Below are 22,440 nucleotides of genomic sequence, written 5' to 3' on the forward strand. Positions count from 1 at the left end.
TTTTGTTTTGTTTTGTTTTCCCATAAAGAACATGCTTTTCTCTGGCAGTGGAGCAGTTTGTGTTGTAGGGTAGGCATTAAAGGGTTTCACTTGGGCCGAGCAGTTGCTGCTGGAGCTCAGAGTGCAGGGATGGATTAAGATCAGACAAAGCTGTGTGAAGTTGGCTGTCAGCTACACTCAGACTTCTGACAGGGGATGTAAATTATGCTCTGCTGCAGCTCTCTTAGTTAGCTGATCTATGGAGTGAAATTGAACCTGACTACCTGGGCTGTTCATCTTTCTTCTTGATGGAGAAAGAGGTGCCAGTGGCACTGAGCAGTGAGTACCAGTGCAGAGGGAAAAGGCTCAGGCTGTGAGAGATCAGGATGTCACTGACAGCCTGTGGGAGATGGGGAGTGATGGAAGCACAGCCTGCCTTCCCTCTGCTGCTCTGCAAGGGGAATGTTGTAATGTTAAAAAGAATAGAGGAAAAAAAAATGGAGTGGCTAATTAAATTAAAGCACCTTTGATTAAGGAAAATAAAGCAATGCCCATATCATGGTGTAGATGATAGATGCTTCCTGCCAACAGATGAAACAAGAAGTGAAACCTGAAAATTCCTTACTAATAATGGGCACTTACTCTGAACACCTGGATAGCCTTATTATTATGGTTTGGTTTTCTTTGAGGTACAAAATCCTGTGCAGTCCCATGCAGAGGTGCCTTCCTGAGTGGGAATTTTGCACTTGTACTGACTGGATTGAAAAGCAAAAGGTGTGTCAGCCAGCGAGGCAGGGAGTCAGAGATGGGGCAGCTGTCAGTGTTTACGTGCTGGGACTCATTTAAATGTTAAATATTAAAAATACTTGGATGTTAAATATTCCCACACTGTGCATAAGCTGCCTGTGCTGGAGCTGGGAGCAACACAGGGTAAAAGTTGAGGCAGGGAAGCAGCAGCCTGTGGTTAAGTGGCATCCTTGGGCTGTGGGTGGGAAGCTCATCCCTGTCCTGAGCCTCAGTATGAGGAGAGGAGCAGCCAGCAGCAGCACAGGGATTGTGTTCTCCAAGTGCTACTTCCCTGTTATAACTTGTTTTAAACCAAAAGGTGCCAGTTCCAGGGTAGGAGCTTCTGCAGTTGTTAGGGAAGTCATTATCCCACCTATTTGAAAATCCAGAGGAGTTCACCTCAGCGCTCCCGCACCTTCCAGCGAGCACATGTGACTTCTTTTGAGATTCTCATTACTGCTCTCTTCTCCTGTGCCATCATTTTCATTAGGCAGCATTGTTGGAGAGCTCTCAGAGGCTGAGCTCTGATTCCAGCTCAGCCGTCAGGGCAGGCAGGAGAGAGGCACAGGAGCCTGGTGTGGAGTCTGGCACCAGAGCCATGGGATGACCTCCAGGAGCTGTCCTGTTACTCAGTAATTCAGATATTCTGCCCCACACAGAACCATCAGTAACAAGCTGAAAATCTTGTTTGTCAACATGGTGAACTGTCAGGTTCCTGCAGGTTCCCTCTTGGGGCAGCTGGACAAGTCCAACTTTAACATTGACAGGAAAGCTTTGAGACATCAGAAGTAAAATTGTCCTTCTGTACTGTTCAGTCTCCAATTTTGCTGTGTTATTCAAAAGATGGGCTTGTAGAGGATCATAATGTCCTGTCTGGCCTTGCTGAGGGCATGTGCCCTGATATAAATGAGCTGATGTTTCTGCAGCCTTTCTTAAGGTTGAGGAATTTTGGAATGACAGCACTAACATAAACAGTGTTAAAGTCCGCTTTGTTCTTTTGATGAGGTGATGCATTTATTTAACACCAGGGTAAAAAAGATTAATCCCTACCAGCTGTTCTAGCAAAAGCCCCAAATTGGGTAATTCTCATGTGACAGGCCAGCCTGCAGAGGTTGCTGCCACCCTGGAGTTTTTTTGAGCCATAATTAGGAAAAACTGGGTTAATGCAGTTTTGTAGGCTGAGCTTGAACAATGCATCTAGTGCTGAGTTTGGGGCTGTCATAGTAGACTTGGAAATCATCACTTTAGAGATGGACACTTGAATGTATAGAGGGATCAGGATCTGCTGCACTCACTAAATGAAGCTGATTTGTCTTCCTGCATCAACAACTTACAACTTTGTTTCTCGACATCATTTGATTGGGAAAAACTTTGAATCCAGCCCCTCACACTGATAATTATGCATAATATATGTAGTGTTTATCACAGTCTGTTTCTCCAGTTTGCTGCAGGTGTACAGAGCTCTCAGTGCTGCCTGTGTGTAACTGCAGTGGAAGGTGAGAAGTTACCATCTTAAAAGATCTGTTTCCCTTCCACACCTGCCTCTAATTTACATGGCAATTGAGGAAAAGTGAGTCTAAATGAAAATAAATGTTCTGTTTCTAATTTTTGTCTCTTTCTGGCAGAGGCAGGCAGGAGGGGCTGGCATCTTTGTCATAGAGATAGAGGAAAGCCCAGCTGGTTTGCTGCATGTTATTTGAAATGTCCAGGGACATTGGTCTGGTTGCCTTTTAAATGAGCAAATAGGGGGTGGCTGTATTGTAGTGATGTTGTTAATGGGGATTTTGGGTTGGTTTGGTGGTTAAATGGTCCAATCTCAGAGGTGCTGCTTGTCCTACAAAAAAGTTTTGGCGTTGGAACTACTGATATGTGAGATCCAGGAGGAGATGCTCACATCTCCAGCTGATTCACTGGAGCAGACCTGCAATGGAAGGCAGATTTTGGGGTACTTGTGGATGAGAAGGTGGCTGGTTTTTGGGAAGGAAACCCATGGAAATGAAATCCCTGTGTGCCTGAGCTGATTCACTGGAGCAGACCTGCAATGGAAGGCAGATTTTGGGAAACTTGTGGATGAGAAGGTGGCTGGTTTTTGGGAAGGAAACCCATGGAAATGAAATCCCTGTGTGCCTGAGCTGATTCACTGGAGCAGACCTGCAATGGAAGGCAGATTTTGGGGTACTTGTGGATGAGAAGGCGGCTGGTTTTTGGGAAGGAAACCCATGGAGATGACATCCCTGTGTGCCTGAGTTGCAGCAGGAGTTGTTCTCCTTCCCTGCCCTGCAGCAGGACATGCTGTGCAGGGAAAGCTGCTGGCAGAGAGGGGCAACAGGGGAGGCAGTTTGAAGAAGGCTGAAATTGAACTCAATCAGGCACAGCAGCTCTGAGCTGAAGGGCCAGATCCTGGTACATGCACTGAGCTCCTATTTCTGTCTGTAAATTTGGAGAAAACAATGTTGGCATCAGAAATGTGAGAGAAAGCTGCCTTTTCATCCCTCCTGCCTGGAATTTTTGACAGTTTTTTTCCTCCCCCTCTCTTTTATATCCACTGTTGTTTGTTTTTTTCCCCCTCTTTGAGGACTTTTCCATTGAATTTAAAATCTCAAGATTTAAACTGTATGTAGACATAATTATGTCTCTTCCTATTTACTTAATCTTGCTACTTGTTATCCATACAATATTAGTGATGACACTTTTTCCTGAGTAGGGTTGTAAGTGACATATTTTCCTATGGAAAAAGGGAAAAAAAGGAGTATTTTGAACAGAATAACTTGACTTATTTCAATAAAAGTAGGCAGGTGGTGTATTTAATATGTTAACCCTCGTTCTATGGATTTGTTTTACAGCCCTTCTGTCTTGAGATGGTAAAAGACTGGAAGGGAATTAAGGAGACCAGAGAAAGTCCCTTGACATTTTTATGTGCTGAAGTAACAGGCAGGCAATCTTGCTTTATACAATGCTGTCTTCCTGGGTAGAACAATTAGTGTTAATGTGGTAATGATAATTGTTTCTGTAAATTATTCTTAATTAACTATTTATGTAATAAGACACTTAAGGATCTGTATTTAACAATTTTGAGGGTTTTTTTTTCCCCTGCTAATTGGCTTCCCTATATATATTCCTTTCCTGAGCTAGTGACTGCTCTTCATTATTAACTGTGTGACATTCAGGCTTAAAATTTGGTATAGATGATCCTTAATTAACACAAAATGGTTCATAAATGATCAAGAAACAGGTGGGTTCCTTCCTTTAGCTATGTTCTAATTGCAGAGTGCTGCATTTTCAGGGAACTTACCCAGATCTTAGACAGATTCCAGCTTGTGGGGCCACTGTTCCTACCCAAAATCATCACCCCAGACTTTTCAGCAGGTGCCTCTCAGAAGTTAAACTTTATTATGTGCCAGATGTGAAAGTACCTCTTTGGGAATCTTCTGTATCCAACTGAGGAGATAAGAGAGGAAAGAGAAGTGCTTAAGACAAGAGCTTCAGGGCAATCAGTTTGTGGTGGTATTTAAGCAAGGGAGAGAGTAAAAACAGATGATCTCCTGCCTCATTTGATGCTGCCTGATATATTTTGAAGGGGTTTTGGAACAAGGTAAGAGAGAGGGAATAGCCTGCTATGCCATGTGCTCTTTAATTAGTTCCTGTTGCTCTGGTTTGGGCTTTCTTCATCTTGAAAATGTCACCTGCTGCCCTGCTCTTTCCTTGTGTGTGTGTTTTTGGTTTTTTTTTTCCACTTGCCTCTGTGTGAAGCATATACCAATATTTTATGTACATAATTGGTCTGAGTTTCTGTATACTGCCTAATATAAAGTGCACATTCTCCTCTTCAGTGTGGTTTATGTTTATTACACTCACTGCATTGCTTTATGTGCACAGTGTGCTTATGGAATGTCTGGTGCAGGCAGAGAGATGCTATATTCCATTCTTAGCATCATTAGTGCTGTTTTCTTCACCAATTTTCATCAAGCTATAGTTTAATTTAATTCACTTCATTATTTTGCAAAGCAGCTCTTATCTGTTGGATTTCCCTTCTGTTGCTTTTAAAACTAGCAATGTCTCAAAACAGTGAGAACTTAAATATTTTTAGCTTCATTTTTCATTTTTTTGACATGTTCTCAGCATCCTAAGATTTCTGTAATACATCCAATCAGTTAAAGCCAAATACTGATAGCTTTACAAGTTAATTAGCACCTCAGTTCATCAGCACTCACACTCAAATTAATACTGGTGTAAGCATCTCAGAATCTCATCTCCCATTTGCATTTAGTGAAGGTGATTTTGCAATATGTTAATTTTTATTGTGTGCAGAGCCTGTTTAATTTTGGTGCTCTTATTTTTTGACCTATTTGAACTTGGGGGCCTAAAACCTTAGAGGAATTGGCTTGTTTGAGCTTGTGTGAAGAATATGGAAAATTCAGTCCATTGCTAGGATTTACTCTGATTAAACAGCACTGACTCATTATTTCCCTACTCAGTCACTTGGAATGTAGGTGTTTTTTTGACTATTTTGGGTTCTTTTAAAGTGTTTGCAGCTTAGGGCTCTTGATGTAAATAAAAGGAACTATTAGACTAAAGTAGGAAAAATAACTTTAACCTAATCAAGCGCTGGTTGTCTGAATTAGTAACACCTACAATAATTAAGATCCTCTGCGGAAGCAATAAGCTAATCACGTTCAATAATAAGGAATAATCATCATATTCAATCCATTGCATCTTTTTTTTCACTGTATACCCTTTTCTTTCAAAGATTGAAAGAAATGGTGGCAACATTTTTTTTCTTACACTGGTCATGAGCTCTGGTGTACATGAGAACAAATAATTGGAATTTCAGATACTTGGTATTTTGGGAAGAGTACAGATAATTGCTATTTACTGTTGTCTCCTCAGCTGCAGCATACCAAGAAAAAGTAGCTAATTTCAATTACTCTTTCTTTAGAGAGGGGGGAACACTTCATCAAGGGTAGTTTGCTGCTGCAGAAGACTTTATCCAAGTGCTGTGGAAAGCCAGAAACTTTTTGGTGGTCCTGCTGCTGCAGGGTCAGAGAAGGAGAATCTTTGGAGTCACAAATCTGATTTTACATCCCTGCAGTGGTGCTGAGGCAAATGCATCAGTACTGCTCTGCTGGCTACAAATCCCCTCCCTAAAGAAGCAGTTATCCCAAATACCAGCACGGGGCTTTGGGGTGTATTAAAAGAGGAAGTCAGGGCTGTGTCTCCCAAGAGCACTGCTGGTGTGGGTTTTGGTTTTTAGGAATGTTCTTCAGGGGTTTTAGCCGTGTGCTGCCTCATTGTGCCTTCCTTTGGCATTCTTGGGGCAGAAGGAGATGAGATCTGAGCTCATGGGAGGTGGGAGAGATTGACTGGCTGCCTGCTGGAGAAGAGACTTTTATCAAAATGTATTGAACAGGACAGAGGTAAATGTTTCTTTCTTTTAATCAAGGTTGATTAAATTACAATCAGAAAGATGCCCCTGCTCCCTTAGGCACATCACAACCTTGTTATCATCTCAAATTCCTGCTGCATTTCAAGAGGGGGTTTTATTAGCTGTTCCTAATCCTCAGAAAATTACTGTAAACCAAGAGATATTTATAGAGAACATTTTGAGTGAGGGCAAGGGGTTCAGAAGATACCACAGGCCTGAATAAATTCTGTGGTGCTCTGGTGCTAGTCCCTGGCTCCAGGCACAGCCCCCTGAGCCCTGCTGGGCTGTTCCCCTTTCCTGGGCACAGAATAAGAGTTCTCCCTGTTCTGCAGCAGCAGCACTGCAGGCAAAGGGATGATTTGGATGATTGGTGCTGCTGCTCTTTCATGGAGCAGATTCGTGATTGCCCCACGTTGGAAACTCAGCAGGATCATTAATTCCTTCAGGTTTCCACTTTTTTTTTTTTCATTGCAGCTGCCTCCAGAAAAAGGCTCCAATTTCTGAGCTTTCTGTTTTTCAGAAATCAGCAGATTTTGTGGGGAACTTTTATGACGGTGACAGTAAAACAAAAGCAAGCAATCAAACCTAGGCTGTTTTATATACTTGGATGTTGTTTACTTGCTAATACAGTGCTCTCTAAAAACCAGACTATCTGCTCACACCTATTCCAGTTTTAATGCTACTGCAAACAGAGAAATTAATCATAACTGGCTTGTTCTACAAAACACACTCTCAGCAATGGGAAAGGTCTGATTTTTTTTTAATATATTTAATTTTTTCCCCCTCAAATAAGGAAACTTAAATTACTTAAGGGACTACTTAGCTTCCACTGGTGCAATTAGATTACCATAGGAGGAATTTTGATTTATTTCCAGAAATGAATATATGTTTCTAGGTCAGTAACTCCATTTAGAACAAAAGATCTTAAGGTTTTTTTTTCAAAAATAAATCCAAAGGTAGTGTTGGATAGGCTGCTCTCCCTTTGAATTTCAGTTTAATCTTCATCTTATTTTATTCCCCTTTTTCTTGAGAAGTGCAAAAGTTTTAAAGTTCAGAAGAAATATATGAATTGGGAAAGGGAAAGGAGTAATAAAATGATGAAGTCTATAACCCTGAAGCAGTACCAGAAGCCAAAATTGTAAGAGTAAAGTAAGAACTTAAAGTTCTTAAAGTTGACAGTGAAACTGTGAAAGGTAGGATGATATTGAATAACTGAACAACAAAAGCAGATCCAATTCAATGTTGCTAACATAAACCAATCCATATGGAGGAAAAAAAGTAATACATGACTCCAAAATCAGATTTCTGGGTTTGACCCCTTGTATGAAATCTGAAGGAATATATCATATCTATATAATATATCATATCTATCCATGTTATCAATTGAAACAAACTGAGATGTGCATTTTGCTGCAGTCTGTGTGTGCCTGGTCTGGTAATTTATCCACTGACAAACTTTGTAACAGAATTGTTAAAACTCCACCTTTGGAGAAATGAAAAATCAAAGAATCGAGCCTCTCTTCAAATATTCAGGATGCCATGAGAGACTGAAAATTAGCTAATGCTGCTTGTGGAAAATTAGCCTCTAGCAAACTCTTAAATGTAAATTTTGAGGATATGTGTCTATGCTGGTTAAAAATATCAGTATAATACACCTTCAGTGGTCCAGGGGGATATATGGTGAGTATTGGTTATAAAACAACCCTGAAAATGCCCCAACTCTTCCTCCTCCCCCAAGAATCCCTTACTCAGTCCCTGAACACCAGATCAGGATCCAGTCTGGGCTCACCTGTGGAATCTGCTCTCTTCACAGCCACCTTTGGCTGCAGTTGTGAAGATTTATGATAAGGCAATAACCCCACAGTATCTGAATTTACAGCCTGATAGTTAATTACTCTCTGTGTGCCACGTGCTGTAGTTCCATGTAAACAGTGGGTGGAAAGCAGAATAATCCTCCACAGCAGAACTGGGCATATCCTGGGGCTGTTTTCTTTCCATCTCAGGAGGGGGATGCTCTGCTCTCACTTTCAGCTTCTTTTAGGCTTTTAAAACATGACCTGCTGTATCTAAACGTGGTTTATCTCCATTGCCAATAATGCTTATGCAATGTAGTCTCAGTACTAACCTGGAGTACAGTTTGGGCTCTTTTTGTGTTCATGGTTGATTTTTCCTTGCTGGTGATCTCAGCAGAATGTCTCTACTGAACTATGGTTATTTAGTCAAGGTCTGTACATTATTATACAACTCCATTCAGCTTTGTCCTGAAAAACTGACTAATTTTTTTTAATTTGCAATGGAATTGAATGAGCTTCTGATACATGAAATCCAGCTGTTCATCCTGCACTTCTGTCCAGTGCCATCCAAATGTGAAACAGGAGGTACATGTCCAGCAGGCCTTGCTACTGGAAGCCAAAGATATTTTCTACATCAGTAACAAAAGAAATACAAAATTCAGAATCCTTTCCACCAGTTCTGATGCATCTTTTTTAGTGGATCCTGCAGATGTTAGCTCTCAAACATCTGTTCCTCCTGGTGTTTCTTTCCTCAGCATCTTGAAGCACAGTTGAGCTGGTGCTGCAACACCAGCTTGGCACCACCAGACTTGCTGGTTTAGCAATTACATCTGCTTTTCTTCCAAATTATGGTTTTGTCCAGCTGTCTTTTAAAACCATTCCTATGAGTTGCTAGGATACATTTCTAAAAGTGGAAACCGTGTTTACACCACTTCAGTGTGAAGAATCTTTGTGTGTCACTTACTTTGCCAAGGTTTCATTACAAGGCTCTGCTGAAGTTTTCCAAGCTCTCCAAATTGTCACAGTCCTGTATCTTTTGTTTGTGGCAATCAGAGTGACACATGGCTGATTAAATGAACCCTGTTTTGTCTGCTGTTATTAATTCCTCTGCATTTTTCAGAGGGATGTTTAGCCAGCTCAGCCCTGCCCAAGGCCAGTCCTGCAGGTGTGGGTTTTGCTGTGAGCTGAGCTGGAGCTGCTCCTTTTGTGCATCCTCCACCCTCAGAGCATCTCTGTGAACTCCTCTGGACTGGCTCCAAATCCTTCTTATGTTGAGGGTCCCAGAGTTAGGAATCAAATCATCTGAAAAAATCAAACCCACATGTTTTCCTAAGGAAAGTATTGAGATTGTAGGCAAGGAACTTGAAATTTGTGCAAGTGAAGGATGGGCAGCACACTCTGCCAAAAGGCAGTGTGAGAGTTTGCCCAAGTTCTGCATGATTTTTAAACTTTTGCTTGCCAAAATGATGAAGTCTTCCACATCTTACAACATCTGCTGTAACCTGCCTTGTCTTACATTGTTAACTTTTTTAAAATGTGAAGAGTTTTTGACATAACAGTAGTCTCCTTGCTATAAAATCTACACAGTAGAAATATATTTTAAATTTATATTTTTATCAACCACTTTAGGCTCAGTGTTGATGCTTTTAGTATCAAATAGGGTTTTATGGGGGGGTATCACATAGGAGGGTGACTGAAGAAAAAACTGGCATTTAAATCTTGAAAGAATTTTTCTTAAATGATAGTTCTAAAACTTGTTAGTTACCCTTGTGATTCTTTCAATCCTGCCCAACAGGCCTTGAAATAAATGTTGTGGATGTAATCAACAATCAGATTACACTGAATGCCCATGGACTCCACCAGAAAGGTCTAAGGGAAAAAAATTACAGATGAAACAAAACATAGGATTTAAATCCCTGCATGAGAAGCAGCCACCAAGGGAAACACAGATTGTGGTTTAATTACCCTGGTGGAAGAATGTTTAGAAAATTAATATTAGGACACTGGCAATTGAGAGCATTTAAAAGTGCTAATACCCCCCCTTTTCTTCCCTTTGATTAAAAAGGTCACTGACAGAACATAGCTCTGTGCTTACTCCAGCAAGCACAGGAGTGATGGCTGCAGTGATTTTGTGCAGCTCCTGCAGGTGCCAGAGGACTGAGGGCTCATGAGTGGTGCATAGCTTCTTAAGATGGTCCCCAGAAACACAGATTTTCATTTAAAAGTTGATAAAAGGAGCTGCATGGTTGATGAATTTATTCCTGTCATGATTTTTTCAGGCGCAGCCTTTATAGCTCAGGTGTATCAAGGCAGCCTGATGGTTTGGTCATGCACAGAGGTGACCACCAAAAAATTTAAACTCTGTTCAGGGAAAACTTCTAAAGTGATGAAATGCAAAGCCATTCCTTCCTTTCTCTCCTGGAAGTAAAAAAAAATCTTAGACACACATGAGGTGTTGCAGGTGACTGAGGAGGAGAACCTGGCACAAGGTCTTTGTGTCTTCAGCATCTCCCTGTAGGAATTGCTTTGTGCTGTCTCCTCATTTTCACCTTCCAGTGTGGTGCTGGAATGGCATGAAAGAAAACACAGTAAAGACAAGAGTTAGGCTCACTTTTGCCTTAGGGATGATAATACTATACAATTTCAATTGTACCTCCTGGCAGTATGTTAGAAGATGAAGTGTAGGTTTAGGCAGCATTTAGTTAGGGAGGAAAGAGAAAAGATTTTACTTCTTCCAAGTCTTAAGTTTTTAGGATATTTAATATGGATATGGTGGGTAAAATATGGAATCTCTCATGTGGGTGGTGATAAAAGCAAGGAGTGGTAAAAGCAGGAGAAATATACAGGAAATCTGAATGCTGATTCCATGAATTTATGAGTTCTTCCATCTCCCTGGTACTGCAGGAGCATTGCCTGCAGCTTGGAGTTGTTGCTGCTCTCTCCCTGGGAGGGTTGGATCTTGTGGAGCATGTGGACAATGGCATCCATGGCACATCCATCCCCTTTCCTCCTGGGAATCTCTCAGTGTTGATGGAAAGGTTGCTCTGCACTGAGGATCCAGGGTAGGCTGGTTTATTTGGTTTGCACTTTGATCTGAGCTCTAAGGAAAGGCAAGGCTCAAGTGTGGCCTCTCCTCAGCACATCTTCCATTGGATGGTTCTCTTCTGTTGAACCAGCTGTTTTCCCCTGCCTGGTAGAGTGAAAAATTCATAATATAGATGAGACTTGACTGAAATTGGCCTGAAGGTTCACTTGTTAATCCAGGCACAAGAGGGGAGGGTGGGGGTTTCCATTGCTCTGCACATTCCCACATTTACACCCAGGGAGTGTCTGGCTGTGTTCCTCTCCTTCCCTTGAGAAACCAGACTAAAAATAACAGCAAATAGGAAATGAAAACAATTCTATTACTACATAGTACACTGCAAGGAAAAAAACCCATTCTCCACGTCTCTGGATTAGCAGAATGTTTGAAGCTGTGATAACCCAGTTGTTAACAACCATAATTTAGTTGTGGGGTTTTTTTTTCTTCACATAAATATGAGTTATTTGAAGTACGTTGAATTAGAAAACTCATGAATAAATATTTTGACATAATCAGAATTATATGGCTAGAAATTGACCTACTTTGCATGACAGATGCTTGAGAATCCCCCAGCTAATAGCAGACTAACCTGGCATAGCAATGCCTGATCTTACAATATTCTAAGCTGCATACAGACATTAAATTATTAGATTGTTGGGTTTTTTTCACAGAGATTAGACACAGTCAATTTTGTTTGTAAATGAATAAGTTATAGGCAAGTTATTGAGGAGGCATTGGGGTGCAGTCCAGAGAAGGATTCCTGCATCATTTAATCAGTGTTTTCAGAGTGGTCTCAAAAAATCTGTTAGAGGTAGAAATAGCCAGCAAAGCTTGATGGTATCAGCAGCCAAATAATGAGAGTATTACACCAAATAGACAGGTCTTTGCAGAAGATAAGCACAACTGCAAGAGGAATAATAGTGTTTTAAAAATCTGGTAATATTTTGATGGTGTAAATAGAATCTACTTTTCCCCCTGCAGCTGCTCCTTATGCCAGTGTTGATTTCAGCAGACTGATTTTATCTGTGTGTCCTTTCAGTTAATATGACAAGGATTTTCTACAGGTTAAGTCAACAGAGAACTCTGACCTTGGGAAAAGAGTCTTCTCACTTTAGGTTTATATGGATTCTTAAAAGCATAATCTTCCTTTATTATTTTAACAAACACAGGTGATGAAACATGTTAGGTGCTTATTGCACAGAATAGTTTTCAAGCTTCATAAGTTTTTGTTTTTCAGTTCTAGCACAAATAATAATAGTGATTTTATTTGTAAAGTGTCGTGCCTTTTATTTTTAGTGGGGGAAAAGTACCTTTTTCATGGCTCACTTCCAGCAAAGATAACCTTCCTTTTATTTAATCCATGCAATAAAAAATAGCATATTCCATTTTAATAGTCCCTTTATTCTCTTCCCAGTTGTTTTCTCTTGTTTTCAAAGAATCTCTGCAGATGAAGTCAGCTTTGTTCAGACTTTTTGTCATCAAGATCTTCAGGGGAATGTTTTGCTCTCTTGTAATGAACCCTTGTTAGCACAAAGGTAGTAAAACCACATGTATAATATTGGCAGATCTCTTCTCTTCCAAGCCTGAAGCAGGGCCAGGCTGACACACAGCTCCTACCCTCTATCTGGATTTTCTCCAGCTGCTTAAAACTTCCTAGAATTAGGTTAAACTGTCCCTTTAGCACCCATATTTCTTCCAGAAAGGATGGAGTTCAGTCATCCTTGCAGTGCCCAGCTGCCAGCACAGCACTGTGGGCTGCAAGCAGAGGTGCTGCTCAGCTGGGGATGGAGCTCCTCCTTCCAGGGAATGAAGGCATCCTTTAAAAAGAGACTCAGGTTTGCAGGACACTCATTGGCAGCTGAATCTGGATTCTTTGGAAGCTTCACCAGAGGGTGAGAGATAGAAGTGATTATTTGGGTTAGTCACAGTCACTGCTTTAGGAGCTGCTCTCAGGGTTGCAGTGTTTGGAGGAGGGTTGTTAGTGATTTCTTTCAGGTGTGGCTCAGCAAATGTGTTAAAATTTGTAAAAATGTTGGCTCTTGATGTTGGTATTTTGTCCTGCTTCTTCTCACATCCAGCAGGCCTTTTGGATTCCAACTTGGGTCCTTGTTCCCTTACAACTCAAGCCATCTACTCAGTAGCTGAAAAAGTCTCCCAAGTTTTCCCAGCTGGGGGAAGTTTCCTTTCCTCTCTCTTGACACAGAGTTAGCTTGTGGGGTTTGGTTTGTTTTTGTTGTATTTCATTACTTTCCCAACAATTCACTCTCAATTTCCTGAGCTCCTGCCCAAACACTTTGGCTCCTTGATGCCAGCTCAGTTCCAGGAGCAGAGGAGTTCTCCTGATGTGCTGATCCTCCGTGGCTTTGCACACACCAGAGATGTGCAAACCCCAATTTCTTACCTCTGGAATTCTCTCTGGCACAGGGTGTTTTCCTTCTTGTCAGCAGTTTGCCCAAGGGTGACTGCCAGCAGTAGTCTTTTCATTCCTGCCTCCTGCTGCCACTTTGACAATAGGAACAGCAGCAGGAGGCAAAAATGAAAGGACCAGATTGAAAGAAGCACTTTGCCACTGTTGTAATTTTGAAATTGATGGCGTTTTTTAGCCCAAAGTCTCAGGAAAAAAGCTGCTTTCCTCTTTGCCTCCTATTGTTTTTCCAGCAGGGAGAGACATTCTCTGATGTTGCAGAGGCAGTGGGATACCAAAATGAAAATAATTTTCTTCCTGAAACATTGGATAACAAAATGTGAACAATTTCAGGAGGGAAAGAGTGGTTTGTTTTTTTGTTGACTGCCATGTGGTGAATACTGGTATTTCCATTTGACTACAGAAAATAAATAGCAGCTGCTTTTCTTACTGAGTTAATGTGATCTTAGGATAATTTCTAAACACCTATTTACTATGGGGCTTTTTTAGCATGACACTTTGATTCTTTTCCTTTTTCTGCATGAGAATAGGTGTTGTAAGGTAGGTGTAATATTCACTTTTGAGGCCATGTGCTGCCTTTAATGCCATGCCCTTGGAGCCAGCTTTTTAAGGCAGAAACTTACAGGTCTGCACATTGCAGAGGTGTGTGCAGAACTACTAATCATCCAGATTATCAGAACTACTATTAACCCAAATGTAATTGTCCATGGGAAGAAGGATGAGGGTTGTTCTGCAGTTGCACTGACATTTTCAGTGAGGTCTGAAGTGGTTCTGGGGTTTAAGTAATGTGGGAGGTGGGGTTGGGGAGGTTTAATGCTTCAAGAGTGACCTTCACCTTCTCTGCCAGAAGACCAAGTTCTGTGATTTAGGTGAGACTTTATTTGCCCATTTCTGTGCCTGCTCACAGCACTGGTGCAGGGGGTGCCACGGTGGTGACAGGAGAGGGTGAAGTGTAAATCAATGAATGGCTTTGTCCTCCTGCTTCAGCTGTTACAGGCTATTGCTCTTGTCTTTGGGGACTTTAGTGTCTGTAATTAGTTATCTTGAGTGGAAAGATTTCTTTCTCTTATTGAACATGTGAGAAATTTGGGAATGTTAATCAGCAGAGCATAACCTTTTCTTAACTTGCTGTTTTTATAGTGCAAGGGAATTAACATTTATCTTAGGGCAGCACAGGAATCTGGTATTTGTATGAAGTGAACTGATTCTCCACCCTTTCTTTATACATAGCAAAAACTAAACTCTTGGGTAGGCTCATCAGCAGAAAGTATTTTGTAGGCTTTGCAGTGTAAATTGTGAATTTGTGTGACATGACTTTGGGGCTCTGTGTGTAAACCCATGCATGTCTGTGTCCTGGATTAGTGAAAGTCTAATTAAAATTGTTCCTCAAAACTTCATTCTTAAAGCCAGATATAGGGAGACACATAAAAGCAGCTTGATTTTTTTTTTTTTTTTTTTCTCATGAGTTCTGAGCTCTTATAGTTCTTGTAGGATTAAAGAGGAATCGGGGAGATCCAGCAACTCTGCAGATCTTGTTGCATGTTCACATACCAAAACAATTAATTAGATGCTTACCTGTAAATGATCACAATTCCTTGTATTGGCTGATTTTTCATCTGCTTTAAGGTGCTTCTCAGTGCTATGGTGAAGCTTGGAAGGAAAGGCAATTAATTCTATCTGACTTTCCTCTGCCCCAATAAGTTTAGATTTGGTTGGGAAATGGCACATTCTAGGGTTATTCAGCAGCCTGTTTAGACTGGGCTCTCCTTGCTGCTTTGGAAGTCATTTATGGAGATTTTTGGCAGCAGATGGTACCAGCTGAGTGCCCCATTGGGACTGTTTTGCTCAGGCATGTGAGTACAGCTGTAACAGGTCCTTTGGTTTTCAGAGTGCTTGGGCTTTTATGATGCCCCATCCACATGCAGTGCACATATTAATGCAAATTAAGGATCACTGTAACATCAGTTACCTTTTCTTAGCTGGTTTTAGCTCAGAAACAGCTGATTTCATACTGACACCTAGACAAGGAATGAAACAGCTGGTGACCCTGTTTTCCCAAGGGCTTTATGTACTTGACATTTTGATATCTGTTTGATTTAAACATTTACCCAGGCTTTGAAATGTTAGGTGAACAAAGATTACTAAACTATATTCTGTCTCCTAAGAGGAGAGTCCACAAATACCTGTCTTTGCCCTTCCCCTCTGGTTGTCCAGAAAACATAATTTTAATTCTGTAACAGCAGAAAATGGACTGCCAAGTTTCCCTGGTTTCACTTCTGGTCATCCCCTGGGGCTTGCTGAACAAGGTTAGTTGCCCAAAATGAAGTTTTATTGCAGGGTCTCATTTCACTTTAAATCAATGTAGAATTTGGTATTTCAGCTGCTTCTGCACACAGCCTGCAAAGGGCTCCTTTACAAAATGACTTTCAAAGATTTATGAAGACTTGCATGGTACAGAGGCTGAAAGGAAGTTTAATTACATTCAGCTTTTGGTCATTTCTGTGTCTGAAGATGTGCCCATATTCTGTCATCTCAAAAACCATCTAAGAAAATAAAATTGATCAGTGAGCCTTCTGGCTAAAAGGAAAATGAGTGCTTTGTCATCTGCCCGTGGAGCCTGGGTGCTCAATCACTGCTTCTCCCGGGTGCTCAGCCCAGACTCTCCATCACTGAGATTTGTCCCAAGTTTTAATCAAACATTATTTTATACTGAGGCTCCTCTGTAAATAGCAGAACCCTCCCCTTGACATCCTCACATGGACTTCACTGTAGTATAAAGAAAATTTGATCCAGTCCATGCAACCATTTTGCTTTGGAGATGGCAAAATGTGTGTCGTGTTCATCTTGTATCAAGTATTAAGATGAAAACTTGGCAAGATCTGTCTCCTGATGAACAACATCTCTGCTTATAAAGCTGATCAAGGGCAGCAAACAATATGGGAACATCTTATTTCCTTACAGAGGAGGCTTGGTTCTAGGAGTGGGGCTGTGTAGGTGCCTTCAAGTACAGTAATTCTCAGGCTAATAATGCCAGAAGCTGTAAAATCTCTCAGTTTGAGGTTTTGTGAACAGCAACACTGAACAACTGAGGAGTACTGCTGAGATGATAGTCTGAATGATGATTGAGTTTTCCTGGAGAGCCTTTATCTGTGCTTAAAATTGGAGGTAATGTTTTTAAATTAAACCATAATAGAAGTTCATTGAGCCTTCAGAGTGATTTCTGTGTTCCCTCTTTACATGGCTTATCATTTTCTGTGGAAGTATTCTCAATCATTTTTGTTCAGGGCAAATTGTGTTGCTGTCAAAACGGGGCATTAAAAGCACCCCAGAACAACACCTTGCAGACTTTTTCAGTAGATTTCCTATCAGCTGATGAAAGGAGAAGTTTGCATTCAAGTTGTTTTCATATGCTGTAACCAAACTTTTGTACAGGCACTTACATAGAAAGAAGTGTTTATTCCTCACAAAATTTTAAGATGATTTTAAGGTTTTGTCCCCATAAACATGTTGTATTTCACTCCATCAGTAGTTTTTTTCAGCTGCTAGGGATTAGCCCTTATCACTGAAATAAAGTGTGAAATCCATATTATGTCTTCATTTAAAAGACAGCAGTGCTTGATGTCGTGAGCAAACCGTGCTGTGACTGTGCTCTGGTCACTTGAGATGAAGTATTGATCTTGAAATTAAAACCTCAAGTATCTGTTCTTTTTAAAGAATAAAAACTGTTTAAAATAGCTAATTACAAGAATCTCATTTGAGAAGTATTGGTAGAGGAAGAGAATGCTAGTGCTAACAGCAGAAGTTAAATTTTGAGCACAGACTGCAATGTGGTTTCTTTTCTAAAATGTTACGTTAAAAAAGGAAAAAGATTTTCTTTCTCTGTGGCAGATCTGTGGATGCCCACAGGAGGGTTGGGCAGTTGTGCTCTTTATGGTTATGAAGAAAGAATTGCTGGTTTGTGGTATCATGATCCATCCCTTTGCATGATGGATCATTTTGAGCCCTCTGTGTTGGTCTCGAGGTGCTGTGAAGGCACTCAGGAAAATGTGCTGTCGAGGAGAGTAATCAGAATTATCTTCATGATTCCTTTTAGTTCCTGCTGTACTGAAATGTACATTTAATTGCACGTGAGTATTTTCTCTTTTACACCTGCTTATGTACTTAGGGTTTGTTGTTTTTTTTTTTTCCTAGGGAAATCTGTTGATTAAAATTGCTGTGAGTTTTCTTGGCATAATTGACACCAAATGAACCTGTGCATCATGTGTGTGTGTATGTGCAAATAGATAAGATTATGCATGTATATAGATGTGTTTAGATGCATATATATGCACAGCTAATGGGAAATACCTTTCACTTAGCAATTAATTTAGGAGTCTTCAGTCTGTGTGGCATCTTAGAGGTCATTCTGCACCACAGTGTTTTGTATTTTCCACTGCGTTGGTGCCATAAAAACCCATAAAAATGCTAATTGCCCCAGGAAGATGTAGGCTGTTTATAAGTGTGTATGGGATTGTTTTTCAGCCCTGTGATACAGAAGGAGGTGTTATTTCAGGTTTATAATTTGAATGTGTGCATAATACAACTTTGACAGTTTATTAGTTGGAAAAGAAGAAGGAAAAAAAAAAAAAAAGACAGTGCTGCATCGTTCTTCAGTGAATTGATTGCCAGGAGCATGTTATTGACTTTGGTGATAATATCATTATATATTTTACAGTCGTAAAATCAAGAAATTCAGATTATGCCCTGAGGGCCTCACACATTTAAATAAAGGATATAGCCATTTCCAGAGTTATTGGTTTAGATTAGCGGGTGCCACCAGGAATGCTGAGTGTGTTGTGAGCAGGACAGAAAGAGCAGCAGTGGGGCTTTGCTTTATTTTATTTTTCCATTTATGAAATACACTCACTTACAGATCCCCTGGGAGGATGAGCAGCGTTTGCTCTAAACTTTAGCATATTAATACAGTGTTAGCTTGGTGTTGTGTGGGGCTGAGAGCTGGAATCAAGTGTAATCCTTGGCTTGTACCAGGAGTGAGGATAAACGAGGGAATGCTCAGTAAAATACACAGTGCCTGGGGTGGGCTGCACAATTCAGAGCCAGATAACCTGACACAAACACATCTCTCCCTCTTGGTGGCAGCTTCCCAAGGAATCCCAGTGCCTGCTGCTGGCCACAGCCCTGGGAGCACCTCTGGAATTCAGCTGGGGCTGGTCCCACCTGCATCTTCCCCAATAGCTCCTCTCCCTCTTGATGCTTGCCAGGCACCCCTTGGGACTGGGCTTGAGGCATTTGGGGTTTGGGGCTGTCTCCAGCTTGCTTGGGGGAATCTTGATTTAATTAAGGTATAGTGCCTTGAATAAAAATGATTGACTGCATTACAGACCTTGTTTATGACTTCTACAGTAGCTTTAGTGAGATGGATAAAGTACTTTAATGCTGATCATGCTGCTCAGCCTCTCTCCACTTCAGGTGGGAGCCTGGGAACACATTGCATCAGCCAGCTCTAGGGATTTATTGTGCTCTTAAAAGACTGTGAAAGTCCAAGTGCAATGTCACAGCTCCTCAGCAAAGGTCATGTTTTCCTCCTCACGAAGAAACAGGAGGTCCAGCTGGAACACATGTGGCTCTAGGGTGCGTGATGACATCGACAAAAGTAGATAAAAATAAAAACTAACTGTTACATTTACATTTTAAGGGCCTCTGAAGGTTGTAAACTGCAAACAAAACTTTCCCCGGATCAAGATCAGCACATTTTCTGATTAAAAGTGATCACCTTTGTAAACTGAATTTGTATGATTTCTTGATGGGTTCTTAGCTTCTGCATTTTTTCTCAGTCTGTGGCATGAGAATCAAAAAGATTTTGGTTTTGATAATCTTGTTCTATTTGGATTGTAAACTGCTTGTGTTGAGGTGCAGACAAATGCCTGGGTTATTTCTTATGAAAATTCTTTTGCTTATGAAAAGCAGACTATGGAAGCATTTTAGAGCAAACCATTAGAAAACACCAATTGGTCTTGAATAGTTTTGATACAGACATTTAATTTAGGATCACTTTAGAATGGTGTAAAGGTGCTGGTCCTCTGAAGAAGAACTTTGGGGAGATTCCTCCCTGTGCAGGGGACACGTGAACAGCTGCAATGGGCATCAGCTGCTTACCCAGTGTGGTTTGGCATCTGTGCTGTTCTCTAGTCCAGAACTGCTAAAACAAGATTTCAGGAAATGTGTTATGGAGAGAGGAGTGGTTATCATTAAACATGGGCTTCTCATTTAGCTGCAGATTGTAGCCTAATCATGATTTCTGATCTCAAGCCTCAGTGTTCCATAAAACCTTCACAGGTGAGTGTCCCCCTTTGAACCATTGAGATGCTCAAGATGTGGCTTCACAGTACTGAAATAAAACTCAGCTCTGGCAGTAAATGCATCCAGAATAATTTTCCTTCCCAGAGGCTGGGACCCATCCAGTGTGGCAGGGATGGCTGGAGAGCCAGGCTTGATGGCAGAGTTCCCCTGATAGGAGCAGAAGCTGCAGAGGAGCAAAGCTTGACTCTGCTTGTTGCATGGAAAGAAAGATTGACTTCTCTGGGCGTGTTCCTGGCACGGGCACAGCTCTCTGGTGGAGTGTTTAATGTTATCACTCACCCTCCTCTGAAGCCTAGGAAGAATTACAGCCTCATAATTCAGGCATCTCTTATTTATGCAGTTTCAAATTCAGAAAGAACCTTGTTTGAGAGCTGTCATTAAAATCCCCACCCTTTTTTCTTTCAATTATGAGATGTTTATGACAGTCTGGACTATCTACTTTCCACAGTGTTCAGGGTTCAAATGAAATATCTCCCTCTCATATCTCACACACCTGATGGGCGCTGTAAAATGAGCTGCACTGACAGTTTCACTTTGTAATTTCCCAAGCAGGTAGGGAGTTCTCAGCACCAAAATTCGGGGATATGGGTGAACACAGATCAGAGGAGATGTGGGTGTGTGCTGAGGAATGTTGGCTTGCAGATGGCTGATCCACAATATAGGGCAGCGTGCGTGCGCCCTCGCTGTGCTCTGGGGTTTCACGGATGAATTTCTGCTCTCCAGCAATTTGCAGCTTCCACCACAGCTTCAAATATCCACATCATTTTCAGGCTGATGATTTTTCCCAGTCATTTATCCTAAAAGCACTTCATCCTTAATCTGGGTCATAATTGACATGGGACTTGTGCCGAAGCAGACTCGGCCATAAGTTGTGTTTGAGTGGGCTGTTAATGGCAGGGATTTAGTTACGTGCAGTAAAACACAGCAGAGGTTGAAATAAGTATAAATGTTAAAATAACAGATGAATGCAAGGTCACAGCCACGACTTGGACCCAGAAAAGACTCTTGAACACTTGACACACTCCTGCTGTCAGCTCACAGCTGCCTTTGGCTCCAACCAAGGCATAAAGTTGGAGATTTCGGGTAAGGAAGCTGTTGGAATTGGATCATATTTATTGCAAATCAACAGGATGTCTTCACAAGTATAAAAGACATATGGAAAAGTCCACAGTTATGGTTGTACTTTGTTATGTCTCCAGATGTTTTCCCTGCTACCCCCCTCCTGATGCTGAAAGTGGGAAATGGTTTTTTCATTGTTTCTAGCTGATGGTGCCAACATCTGCCTTGACGTTTCCCTGGGGAATGATATTAGCACTGCTGAGAGTTTCTGATTCATTGCTTGTGTCTCATTTGCCTTTTGTCTTCTTTTTTTTTTTTTTTTTTTTTTTTAAATTCAAGACAGTGTATGAGCATGAAGTTTCAGCTCTGCTCAGTTTTTTTGGGGGGTGAGAAGAAATCAAGGGAAACACTTGGGTGGCTCAACTATCACAGCAACACTTAGGAGCCGTCTTAGTTTTAAAGGGCTACAAATGAGGCATTAAAACATTGCTCTGAGCTGATGTTTTTCATTGAAAGAAATAGTATTTGTGAGCTCAAACATATTTGAAGGTCTGAAAATGCTTAAAATAGCTGTTTTCTTAATATACATTTAATCCATCATTAGTTCACGGTGCTTTACTCGGAGGGGAAGGGAACCAAGTGAATATCTTTTTTTAAAAAGTGCTTTTTGCTGGTCGTATATTCTCATAATGGTATTGTAAAGACTTAATTCCATAGTTTAGAACTATGTTGATCAACTTGATAGGTGTGTAAATTAGCAAAGCTGGCCTAAATGTTGACTGCTAATGAAGGAGCTTTTAATGGAAATGCAATACAAAAGAGATTTTTTTCTCCAAATCTTCTGTTCTTCTCCTTATTAATAAACAGCAATATCAGATTATATTAATCTTAATATACTAATAACATTTATTAGATTAATTATATTATATTTTTGTGCTTAAATCTGATCTTTTTCAATAGGAATGAGCTCTGGAGGAGGTTTGAGCCAAAATTCTCAAATGTAGATTAAGACTAGATTCTGACTTGTGATTCCTTCATATCAGGCTGTGGTTTTTGGTTCATTGTCAGCTGGAACAATCTGTGACCAGAGCCCTTAGGTGGCAATACTGTAAATTTTAGCAGTGTCTGTCCATGTTTAGGGAAGGGTTTTTTTTTGAGAAATCTGTTGGGTCCAAGAAACTGAAAATTGTGCAATATCTCACCATTCTGCCTGCTTCTTTGTGCTTTGGCTGTTGTTTGTTTGGTTGCAGTTATTTACAGCTCACTGCTGAGTTTTTTTTGAGATCCTAGCAAGAAATTCCACAGGCAGCTGCAAAATACATGTTTAATCAATTTTAGGAAGACTGATTCCCTAACTAATGTATTTCTTCCAGCTGAGACACAGTAAAAACTGTTCTGCAGATACTCAGGGAAGGAGGGGAACGTTTTCCTGGCAAAGATGTCTTTTTTGTGTGTTGTTGTGGTGCCATAGTCATGTGGTTCAGGTAATGTAGGTACATTGGTGTTGTGGTTTAACCTCAGCTGACAGCAAAGC

General features: G+C 40.9%; 1 protein-coding gene across 11 annotated transcripts in view; it reads left to right on the forward strand.

Annotated features, from left to right (window-relative positions):
- The window catches only part of DAB1 (DAB adaptor protein 1), a 393,755-nt gene that overhangs the window by 316,015 nt on the left and 55,300 nt on the right, over window positions 1–22,440 (forward strand). The gene's annotated exons all lie outside the window — the stretch shown is intronic.

Source organism: Erithacus rubecula (genome assembly GCF_903797595.1).
Source record: "Erithacus rubecula genome assembly, chromosome: 10".
Taxonomy (NCBI): domain Eukaryota; kingdom Metazoa; phylum Chordata; class Aves; order Passeriformes; family Muscicapidae; genus Erithacus; species Erithacus rubecula.